Source organism: Camelina sativa, chromosome 2 (assembly GCF_030686135.1).
Source record: "Camelina sativa cultivar CO46 ecotype springtype chromosome 2, ASM3068613v1".
Lineage (NCBI taxonomy): Eukaryota > Viridiplantae > Streptophyta > Magnoliopsida > Brassicales > Brassicaceae > Camelina > Camelina sativa.
The window spans coordinates 5,666,279-5,678,898 of NC_141881.1; positions in this window are offsets into that span (position 1 = coordinate 5,666,279).

The window sequence follows — 12,620 nt, forward strand, 5'->3', positions numbered from 1 at the left end:
TCTAAGCAATGTTTTCTTGGTTTTAGCCTGTTTTGGGACAAAATGGGTATAAGTGGCTTTTAAACTCTCCACATCTATCTCAAACTCTTATAACTAGTCAGTGGCATTGGATAAAGACACATTTTAACCCCAGAAACACTAACATAGCTGTTTATAGCTTCTAAGCAATGTTTTCTTTGTTTTAGTCTGTTTTGGGACAAAATGGGTATAAGTGTCTTTTAAGCTCTCCACATCTATCTCAAACTCTTATAATTAGTTAGTTGCATTGGATTAAGACACATTTTAACCCCAGAAACACTAACAAAGCTGTTTAGTGCTTCTAAGCAATGTTTTCTTGGTTTTAGCCTGTTTTGGGACAAAATGGGTATAAGTGGCTTTTAAACTCTCCACATCTATCTTAAACTCTTATAACTAGTCAGTTGCATTGGATTAAGACACATATTAACCCCAGAAACACTAACATAGCTGTATACAGCTTCTAAGCAATGTTTTCTTGGTTTTAGTATGTTTTGGGACAAAATGGGTATAAGTGTCTTTTAAGCTCTCCACATCAATCTCAAACTCTTATAACTAGTTAGTTGCATTGGATTAAGACACATTTTAACCCCAGAAACATTAACATAGCTGTTTACAGCTTCTAAACAATGTTTTCCTTGTTTTAGCCTGTTTTGGGACAAAATGGGTATAAGTGGCTTTTAAACTCTCCACATCTATCTCAATATCTTATAATTAGTTAGTTGCATTGGATTAAGACACATTTTAACCCCAGAAACACTAACAAAGCTGTTTAGTGCTTCTAAGCAATGTTTTCTTGGTTTTAGCCTGTTTTGGGACAAAATGGGTATAAGTGGCTTTTAAACTCTCCACATCTATCTCAAACTCTTATAATTAGTTAGTTGCATTGGATTAAGACACATTTTAACCCCAGAAACATTAACATAGCTGTTTACAGCTTCTAAACAATGTTTTCCTTGTTTTAGCCTGTTTTGGGACAAAATGGGTATAAGTGGCTTTTAAACTCTCCACATCTATCTCAATATCTTATAATTAGTTAGTTGCATTGGATTAAGACACATTTTAACCCCAGAAACACTAACAAAGCTGTTTAGTGCTTCTAAGCAATGTTTTCTTGGTTTTAGCCTGTTTTGGGACAAAATGGGTATAAGTGGCTTTTAAACTCTCCACATCTATCTTAAACTCTTATAACTAGTCAGTTGCATTGGATTAAGACACATATTAACCCGAGAAACACTAACATAGCTGTTTACAGCTTCTAAGCAATGTTTTCTCGGTTTTAGTATGTTTTGGGACAAAATGGGTATAAGTGTCTTTTAAGCTCTCCACATCAATCTCAAACTCTTATAACTAGTCAGTTGCATTGGATTAAGATACATTTTAACCCCAGAAACACTAACATAGCTGTTTACAGCTTCTAAGCAATGTTTTCTTTGTTTTAGCCTGTTTTGGGACAAAATGGGTATAAGTGGCTTTTAAACTCTCCACATCTATCTCAAACTCTTATAATTAGACAGTTGCATTGGATTAAGACACAATTTAACCCCAGAAACACTAACATAGCTGTTTACAGCTTCTAAGCAATGTTTTCTTTGTTTTAGCCTGTTTTGGGACAAAATGGGTATAAGTGGCTTTTAAACTCTCCACATCTATCTCAAACTCCTATAATTAGTTAGTTGCATTGGATAAAGACACATTTTATACCCGAGAAACACTAACATAGCTGTTTACAGCTTCTAAGCAATGTTTTCTTGGTTTTAGCCTGTTTTGGGACAAAATGGGTATAAGTGTCTTTTAAGCTCTCCACATCAATCTCAAACTCTTATAACTAGTCAGTTGCATTGGATTAAGACACATTTTAACCCCAGAAACACTAACATAGCTGTTTACAGCTTCTAAGCAATGTTTTCCTTGTTTTAGCCTGTTTTGGGACAAAATGGGTATAAGTGGCTTTTAAACTCTCCACATCTATCTTAAAGTCTTATAATTAGTTAGTTTCATTGGATTAAGACACATTTTAACCCCAGAAACACTAACATAGCTGTTTACAGCTTCTAAGCAATGTTTTCTTGGTTTTAGCCTGTTTTGGGACAAAATGGGTATAAGTGGCTTTTAGACTCTCCACATCTATCTCAAACTCTTATAATTAGACAGTTGCATTAGATTAAGACACATTTTAACCCCAGAAACACTAACATAGCTGTTTACAGCTTCTAAACAATGTTTTCTTTGTTTTAGCCTGTTTTGGGACAAAATGGGTATAAGTGGCTTTTAGACTCTCCACATCTATCTCAAACTCTTATAATTAGACAGTTGCATTGGATGAAGACACATTTTAACCCCAGAAACACTAACAAAGCTGTTTAGTGCTTCTAAGCAATATTTTCTTGGTTTTAGCCTGTTTTGGGACAAAATGGGTATTAGTGGCTTCTAAACTCTCCACATCTATCTCAAACTCTTATAACTAGTCAGTTGCATTGGATTAAGACACATTTTAACCCCAGAAACACTAACATAGCTGTTTACAGCTTCTAAGCAATGTTTTCATGGTTTTAGTATGTTTTGGGACAAAATGGGTATAAGTGTCTTTTAAGCTCTCCACATCTATCTCAAACTCCTATAATTAGTTAGTTGCATTGGATAAAGACACATTTTTAACCCCAGAAACACTAACATAGCTGTTTACAGCTTCTAAGCAATGTTTTCTTGGTTTTAGCCTGTTTTGGGACAAAATGGGTATAAGTGGCTTTTAAACTCTCCACATCTATCTCAAACTCTTATAACTAGTCAGTGGCATTGAATAAAGACATATTTTAACCCCAGAAACACTAACATAGCTGTTTATAGCTTCTAAGCAATGTTTTCTTTGTTTTAGCCTATTTTGGGACAAAATGGGTATAAGTGGCTTTTAAACTCTCCACATCTATCTCAAACTCTTATAATTAGTTAGTTGCATTGGATTAAGACACATTTTAACCCCAGAAACATTAACATAGCTGTTTACAGCTTCTAAACAATGTTTTCCTTGTTTTAGCCTGTTTTGGGACAAAATGGGTATAAGTGGCTTTTAAACTCTCCACATCTATCTCAATCTCTTATAATTAGTTAGTTGCATTGGATTAAGACACATTTTAACCCCAGAAACACTAACAAAGCTGTTTAGTGCTTCTAAGCAATGTTTTCTTGGTTTTAGCCTGTTTTGGGACAAAATGGGTATAAGTGGCTTTTAAACTCTCCACATCCATCTTAAACTCTTATAACTAGTCAGTTGCATTTGATTAAGACACATATTAACCCCAGAAACACTAACATAGCTGTTTACAGCTTCTAAGCAATGTTTTCTCGGTTTTAGTATGTTTTGGGACAAAATGGGTATAAGTGTCTTTTAAGCTCTCCACATCAATCTCAAACTCTGATAACTAGTCAGTTGCATTGGATTAAGATACATTTTAACCCCAGAAACACTAACATAGCTGTTTACAGCTTCTAAGCAATGTTTTCTTTGTTTTAGCCTGTTTTGGGACAAAATGGGTATAAGTGGCTTTTAAACTCTCCACATTTATCTCAAACTCTTATAATTAGAAAGTTGCATTGGATTAAGACACAATTTAACCCCAGAAACACTAACATAGCTGTTTACAGCTTCTAAGCAATGTTTTCTTTGTTTTAGCCTGTTTTGGGACAAAATGGGTATAAGTGGCTTTTAAACTCTCCACATCTATCTCAAACTCCTATAATTAGTTAGTTGCATTGGATAAAGACACATTTTATACCCGAGAAACACTAACATAGCTGTTTACAGCTTCTAAGCAATGTTTTCTTGGTTTTAGCCTGTTTTGGGACAAAATGGGTATAAGTGTCTTTTAAGCTCTCCACATCAATCTCAAACTCTTATAACTAGTCAGTTGCATTGGATTAAGACACATTTTAACCCCAGAAACACTAACATAGCTGTTTACAGCTTCTAAGCAATGTTTTCCTTGTTTTAGCCTGTTTTGGGACAAAATGGGTATAAGTGGCTTTTAAACTCTCCACATCTATCTTAAAGTCTTATAATTAGTTAGTTTCATTGGATTAAGACACATTTTAACCCCAGAAACACTAACATAGCTGTTTACAGCTTCTAAGCAATGTTTTCTTGGTTTTAGCCTGTTTTGGGACAAAATGGGTATAAGTGGCTTTTAGACTCTCCACATCTATCTCAAACTCTTATAATTAGACAGTTGCATTAGATTAAGACACATTGTAACCCCAGAAACACTAACATAGCTGTTTACAGCTTCTAAACAATGTTTTCTTTGTTTTAGCCTGTTTTGGGACAAAATGGGTATAAGTGGCTTTTAGACTCTCCACATCTATCTCAAACTCCTATAATTAGTTAGTTGCATTGGATAAAGACACATTTTAACCCCAGAAACACTAACATAGCTGTTTACAGCTTCTAAGCAATATTTTCTTGGTTTTAGCCTGTTTTGGGACAAAATGGGTATAAGTGTCTTTTAAGCTCTCCACATCAATCTCAAACTCTTATAACTAGTCAGTTGCATTGGATTAAGACACATTTTAACCCCAGAAACACTAACATAGCTGTTTACAGCTTCTAAGCAATGTTTTCCTTGTTTTAGCCTTTTTTGGGACAAAATGGGTATAAGTGGCTTTTAAACTCTCCACATCTATCTTAAAGTCTTATAATTAGTTAGTTTCATTGGATTAAGACACATTTTAACCCCAGAAACACTAACATAGCTGTTTACAGCTTCTAAGCAATGTTTTCTTGGTTTTAGCCTGTTTTGGGACAAAATGGGTATAAGTGGCTTTTAGACTCTCCACATCTATCTCAAACTCTTATAATTAGACAGTTGCATTGGATGAAGACACATTTTAACCCCAGAAACACTAACAAAGCTGTTTAGTGCTTCTAAGCAATATTTTCTTGGTTTTAGCCTGTTTTGGGACAAAATGGGTATTAGTGGCTTCTAAACTCTCCACATCTATCTCAAACTCTTATAACTAGTCAGTTGCATTGGATTAAGACACATTTTAACCCCAGAAACACTAACATAGCTGTTTACAGCTTCTAAGCAATGTTTTCATGGTTTTAGTATGTTTTGGGACAAAATGGGTATAAGTGTCTTTTAAGCTCTCCACATCTATCTCAAACTCCTATAATTAGTTAGTTGCATTGAATAAAGACACATTTTAACCCCAGAAACACTAACATAGCTGTTTACAGCTTCTAAGCAATGTTTTCTTGGTTTTAGCCTGTTTTGGGACAAAATGGGTATAAGTGGCTTTTAAACTCTCCACATCTATCTCAAACTCTTATAACTAGTCAGTGGCATTGGATAAAGACACATTTTAACCCCAGAAACACTAACATAGCTGTTTATAGCTTCTAAGCAATGTTTTCTTTGTTTTAGCCTGTTTTGGGACAAAATGGGTATAAGTGGCTTTTAAACTCTCCACATCTATCTCAAACTCTAATAATTAGTTAGTTGCATTGGATAAAGACACATTTTATACCCGAGAAACACTAACATAGCTGTTTACAGCTTCTAAGCAATGTTTTCTTGGTTTTAGCCTGTTTTGGGACAAAATGGGTATAAGTGTCTTTTAAGCTCTCCACATCAATCTCAAACTCTTATAACTAGTCAGTTGCATTGGATTAAGACACATTTTAACCCCAGAAACACTAACATAGCTGTTTACAGCTTCTAAGCAATGTTTTCCTTGTTTTAGCCTGTTTTGGGACAAAATGGGTATAAGTGGCTTTTAAACTCTCCACATCTATCTTAAAGTCTTATAATTAGTTAGTTTCATTGGATTAAGACACATTTTAACCCCAGAAACACTAACATAGCTGTTTACAGCTTCTAAGCAATGTTTTCTTGGTTTTAGCCTGTTTTGGGACAAAATGGGTATAAGTGGCTTTTAGACTCTCCACATCTATCTCAAACTCTTATAATTAGACAGTTGCATTAGATTAAGACACATTTTAACCCCAGAAACACTAACATAGCTGTTTACAGCTTCTAAACAATGTTTTCTTTGTTTTAGCCTGTTTTGGGACAAAATGGGTATAAGTGGCTTTTAGACTCTCCACATCTATCTCAAACTCTTATAATTAGACAGTTGCATTGGATGAAGACACATTTTAACCCCAGAAACACTAACAAAGCTGTTTAGTGCTTCTAAGCAATATTTTCTTGGTTTTAGCCTGTTTTGGGACAAAATGGGTATTAGTGGCTTCTAAACTCTCCACATCTATCTCAAACTCTTATAACTAGTCAGTTGCATTGGATTAAGACACATTTTAACCCCAGAAACACTAACATAGCTGTTTACAGCTTCTAAGCAATGTTTTCATGGTTTTAGTATGTTTTGGGACAAAATGGGTATAAGTGTCTTTTAAGCTCTCCACATCTATCTCAAACTCCTATAATTAGTTAGTTGCATTGGATAAAGACACATTTTTAACCCCAGAAACACTAACATAGCTGTTTACAGCTTCTAAGCAATGTTTTCTTGGTTTTAGCCTGTTTTGGGACAAAATGGGTATAAGTGGCTTTTAAACTCTCCACATCTATCTCAAACTCTTATAACTAGTCAGTGGCATTGAATAAAGACATATTTTAACCCCAGAAACACTAACATAGCTGTTTATAGCTTCTAAGCAATGTTTTCTTTGTTTTAGCCTATTTTGGGACAAAATGGGTATAAGTGGCTTTTAAACTCTCCACATCTATCTCAAACTCTTATAATTAGTTAGTTGCATTGGATTAAGACACATTTTAACCCCAGAAACATTAACATAGCTGTTTACAGCTTCTAAACAATGTTTTCCTTGTTTTAGCCTGTTTTGGGACAAAATGGGTATAAGTGGCTTTTAAACTCTCCACATCTATCTCAATCTCTTATAATTAGTTAGTTGCATTGGATTAAGACACATTTTAACCCCAGAAACACTAACAAAGCTGTTTAGTGCTTCTAAGCAATGTTTTCTTGGTTTTAGCCTGTTTTGGGACAAAATGGGTATAAGTGGCTTTTAAACTCTCCACATCCATCTTAAACTCTTATAACTAGTCAGTTGCATTTGATTAAGACACATATTAACCCCAGAAACACTAACATAGCTGTTTACAGCTTCTAAGCAATGTTTTCTCGGTTTTAGTATGTTTTGGGACAAAATGGGTATAAGTGTCTTTTAAGCTCTCCACATCAATCTCAAACTCTGATAACTAGTCAGTTGCATTGGATTAAGATACATTTTAACCCCAGAAACACTAACATAGCTGTTTACAGCTTCTAAGCAATGTTTTCTTTGTTTTAGCCTGTTTTGGGACAAAATGGGTATAAGTGGCTTTTAAACTCTCCACATTTATCTCAAACTCTTATAATTAGAAAGTTGCATTGGATTAAGACACAATTTAACCCCAGAAACACTAACATAGCTGTTTACAGCTTCTAAGCAATGTTTTCTTTGTTTTAGCCTGTTTTGGGACAAAATGGGTATAAGTGGCTTTTAAACTCTCCACATCTATCTCAAACTCCTATAATTAGTTAGTTGCATTGGATAAAGACACATTTTATACCCGAGAAACACTAACATAGCTGTTTACAGCTTCTAAGCAATGTTTTCTTGGTTTTAGCCTGTTTTGGGACAAAATGGGTATAAGTGTCTTTTAAGCTCTCCACATCAATCTCAAACTCTTATAACTAGTCAGTTGCATTGGATTAAGACACATTTTAACCCCAGAAACACTAACATAGCTGTTTACAGCTTCTAAGCAATGTTTTCCTTGTTTTAGCCTGTTTTGGGACAAAATGGGTATAAGTGGCTTTTAAACTCTCCACATCTATCTTAAAGTCTTATAATTAGTTAGTTTCATTGGATTAAGACACATTTTAACCCCAGAAACACTAACATAGCTGTTTACAGCTTCTAAGCAATGTTTTCTTGGTTTTAGCCTGTTTTGGGACAAAATGGGTATAAGTGGCTTTTAGACTCTCCACATCTATCTCAAACTCTTATAATTAGACAGTTGCATTAGATTAAGACACATTGTAACCCCAGAAACACTAACATAGCTGTTTACAGCTTCTAAACAATGTTTTCTTTGTTTTAGCCTGTTTTGGGACAAAATGGGTATAAGTGGCTTTTAGACTCTCCACATCTATCTCAAACTCCTATAATTAGTTAGTTGCATTGGATAAAGACACATTTTAACCCCAGAAACACTAACATAGCTGTTTACAGCTTCTAAGCAATATTTTCTTGGTTTTAGCCTGTTTTGGGACAAAATGGGTATAAGTGTCTTTTAAGCTCTCCACATCAATCTCAAACTCTTATAACTAGTCAGTTGCATTGGATTAAGACACATTTTAACCCCAGAAACACTAACATAGCTGTTTACAGCTTCTAAGCAATGTTTTCCTTGTTTTAGCCTTTTTTGGGACAAAATGGGTATAAGTGGCTTTTAAACTCTCCACATCTATCTTAAAGTCTTATAATTAGTTAGTTTCATTGGATTAAGACACATTTTAACCCCAGAAACACTAACATAGCTGTTTACAGCTTCTAAGCAATGTTTTCTTGGTTTTAGCCTGTTTTGGGACAAAATGGGTATAAGTGGCTTTTAGACTCTCCACATCTATCTCAAACTCTTATAATTAGACAGTTGCATTGGATGAAGACACATTTTAACCCCAGAAACACTAACAAAGCTGTTTAGTGCTTCTAAGCAATATTTTCTTGGTTTTAGCCTGTTTTGGGACAAAATGGGTATTAGTGGCTTCTAAACTCTCCACATCTATCTCAAACTCTTATAACTAGTCAGTTGCATTGGATTAAGACACATTTTAACCCCAGAAACACTAACATAGCTGTTTACAGCTTCTAAGCAATGTTTTCATGGTTTTAGTATGTTTTGGGACAAAATGGGTATAAGTGTCTTTTAAGCTCTCCACATCTATCTCAAACTCCTATAATTAGTTAGTTGCATTGAATAAAGACACATTTTAACCCCAGAAACACTAACATAGCTGTTTACAGCTTCTAAGCAATGTTTTCTTGGTTTTAGCCTGTTTTGGGACAAAATGGGTATAAGTGGCTTTTAAACTCTCCACATCTATCTCAAACTCTTATAACTAGTCAGTGGCATTGGATAAAGACACATTTTAACCCCAGAAACACTAACATAGCTGTTTATAGCTTCTAAGCAATGTTTTCTTTGTTTTAGCCTGTTTTGGGACAAAATGGGTATAAGTGGCTTTTAAACTCTCCACATCTATCTCAAACTCTAATAATTAGTTAGTTGCATTGGATTAAGACACATTTTAACCCCAGAAACATTAACATAGCTGTTTACAGCTTCTAAACAATGTTTTCCTTGTTTTAGCCTGTTTTGGGACAAAATGGGTATAAGTGGCTTTTAAACTCTCCACATCTATCTCAATCTCTTATAATTAGTTAGTTGCATTGGATTAAGACACATTTTAAACCCATAAACACTAACAAAGCTGTTTAGTGCTTCTAAGCTATGTTTTCTTGGTTTTAGCCTGTTTTGGGACAAAATGGGTATAAGTGGCTTTTAAACTCTCCACATCTATCTTAAACTCTTATAACTAGTCAGTTGCATTGGATTAAGACACATATTAACCCCAGAAACACTAACATAGCTGTTTACAGCTTCTAAGCAATGTTTTCTCGGTTTTAGTATGTTTTGGGACAAAATGGGTATAAGTGTCTTTTAAGCTCTCCACATCAATCTCAAACTCTTATAACTAGTCAGTTGCATTGGATTAAGATACATTTTAACCCCAGAAACACTAACATAGCTGGTTACAGCTTCTAAGCAATGTTTTCTTTGTTTTAGCCTGTTTTGGGACAAAATGGGTATAAGTGGCTTTTAAACTCTCCACATCTATCTCAAACTCTTATAATTAGTTAGTTGCATTGGATAAAGACACATTTTATACCCGAGAAACACTAACATAGCTGTGTACAGCTTCTAAGCAATGTTTTCTTGGTTTTAGCCTGTTTTGGGACAAAATGGGTATAAGTGTCTTTTAAGCTCTCCACATCAATCTCAAACTCTTATGACTAGTCAGTTGCATTGGATTAAGACACATTTTAACCCCAGAAACACTAACATAGCTGTTTACAGCTTCTAAGCAATGTTTTCCTTGTTTTAGCCTGTTTTGGGACAAAATGGGTATAAGTGGCTTTTAAACTCTCCACATCTATCTTAAAGTCTTATAATTAGTTAGTTTCATTGGATTAAGACACATTTTAACCCCAGAAACACTAACATAGCTGTTTACAGCTTCTAAGCAATGTTTTCTTGGTTTTAGCCTGTTTTGGGACAAAATGGGTATAAGTGGCTTTTAGACTCTCCACATCTATCTCAAACTCTTATAATTAGACAGTTGCATTAGATTAAGACACATTTTAACTCCAGAAACACTAACATAGCTGTTTACAGCTTCTAAACAATGTTTTCTTTGTTTTAGCCTGTTTTGGGACAAAATGGGTATAAGTGGCTTTTAGACTCTCCACATCTATCTCAAACTCCTATAATTAGTTAGTTGCATTGGCTAAAGACACATTTTAACCCCAGAAACACTAACATAGCTGTTTACAGCTTCTAAGCAATGTTTTCTTGGTTTTAGCCTGTTTTGGGACAAAATGGGTATTAGTGGCTTTTAAACTCTCCACATCTATCTCAAACTCTTATAACTAGTCAGTGGCATTGGATTAAGACACATTTTAACCCCAGAAACATTAACATAGCTGTTTACACCTTCTAAGCAATGTTTTCTTGGTTTTAGCCTGTTTTGGGACAAAATGGGTATAAGTGGCTTTTAAACTCTCCACATCAATCTCAAACTCTTATAATTAGTTAGTTGCATTTGATTAAGACACATTTTAACCCATAAACACTAACATAGCTGTTTACAGCTTCTAAGCAATGTTTTCTTGGTTTTAGCCTGTTTTGGGACAAAATGGGTATGTGGCTTTTAGACTCTCCACATCTATCTTAAAATCTTATAATTAGACAGTTGCATTGGATTAAGACACATTTTAACCCCAGAAACACTAACAAAGCTGTTTAGTGCTTCTAAGCAATGTTTTCTTGGTTTTAGCCTGTTTTGGGACAAAATGGGTATAAGTGGCTTTTAAACTCTCCACATCTATCTCAAACTCTTATAATTACACAGTTGCATTGGATTAAGACACATTTTAACCCCAGAAACACTAACATAGCTGTTTACAGCTTCTAAGCAATGTTTTCTTGGTGTTAGCCTGTTTTGGGACAAAATGGGTATAATTAGTTAGTTGGGACAAAATGGGACAAAGTGGCTTTTAAACTCTCCACATCTATCTCAAACTCCTATAATTAGTTAGTTGCATTGGATTAAGACACATTTTAAACCCAGAAACACTAACAAAGCTGTTTAGTGCTTCTAAGCAATGTTTTCTTGGTTTTAGCCTGTTTTGGGACAAAATGGGTATAAGTGGCTTTTAGACTCTCCACATCTATCTCAAACTCTTATAATTAGACAGTTGCATTGGATGAAGACAAAATGGGTATAAGTGTCTTTTAAGCTCTCCACATCAATCTCAAACTCTTATAATTAGTTAGTTGCATTGGATTAAGAAACATTTTAACCCTAGAAACACTAACAAAGCTGTTTAGTGCTTCTAAGCAATATTTTTCTTGGTTTTAGCCTGTTTTGGGACTAAATGGGTACTAGTGGCTTTTAAACTCTCCACATCTATCTCAAACTCTTATAACTAGTCAGTTGCATTGGATTAAGACACATTTTAACCCCAGAAACACTAACATTGCTGTTTACAGCTTCTAAGCAATGTTTTCATGGTTTTAGTATGTTTTGGGACAAAATGGGTATAAGTGTCTTTTAAGCTCTCCACATCTATCTCAAACTCCTATAATTAGTTAGTTGCATTGGATAAAGACACATTTTAACCCCAGAAACACTAACATAGCTGTTTACAGCTTCTAAGCAATGTTTTCTTGGTTTTAGCCTGTTTTGGGACAAAATGGGTATAAGTGGCTTTTAAACTCTCCACATCTATCTCAAACTCTTATAACTAGTCAGTGGCATTGGATAAAGACACATTTTAACTCCAGAAACACTAACATAGCTGTTTATAGCTTCTAAGCAATGTTTTCTTTGTTTTAGTCTGTTTTGGGACAAAATGGGTATAAGTGGCTTTTAAACTCTCCACATCTATCTCAAACTCTTATAATTAGTTAGTTGCATTGGATTAAGACACATTTTAACCCCAGAAACATTAACATAGCTGTTTACAGCTTCTAAACAATGTTTTTCTTGTTTTAGCCTGTTTTGGGACAAAATGGGTATAAGTGGCTTTTAAACTCTCCACATCTATCTCAATCTCTTATAATTAGTTAGTTGCATTGGATTAAGACACATTTTAACCCCAGAAACACTAACAAAGCTGTTTAGTGCTTCTAAGCAATGTTTTCTTGGTTTTAGCCTGTTTTGGGACAAAATGGGTATAAGTGTCTTTTAAACTCTCCACATCTATCTTAAACTCTTATAACTAGTCAGTTGCA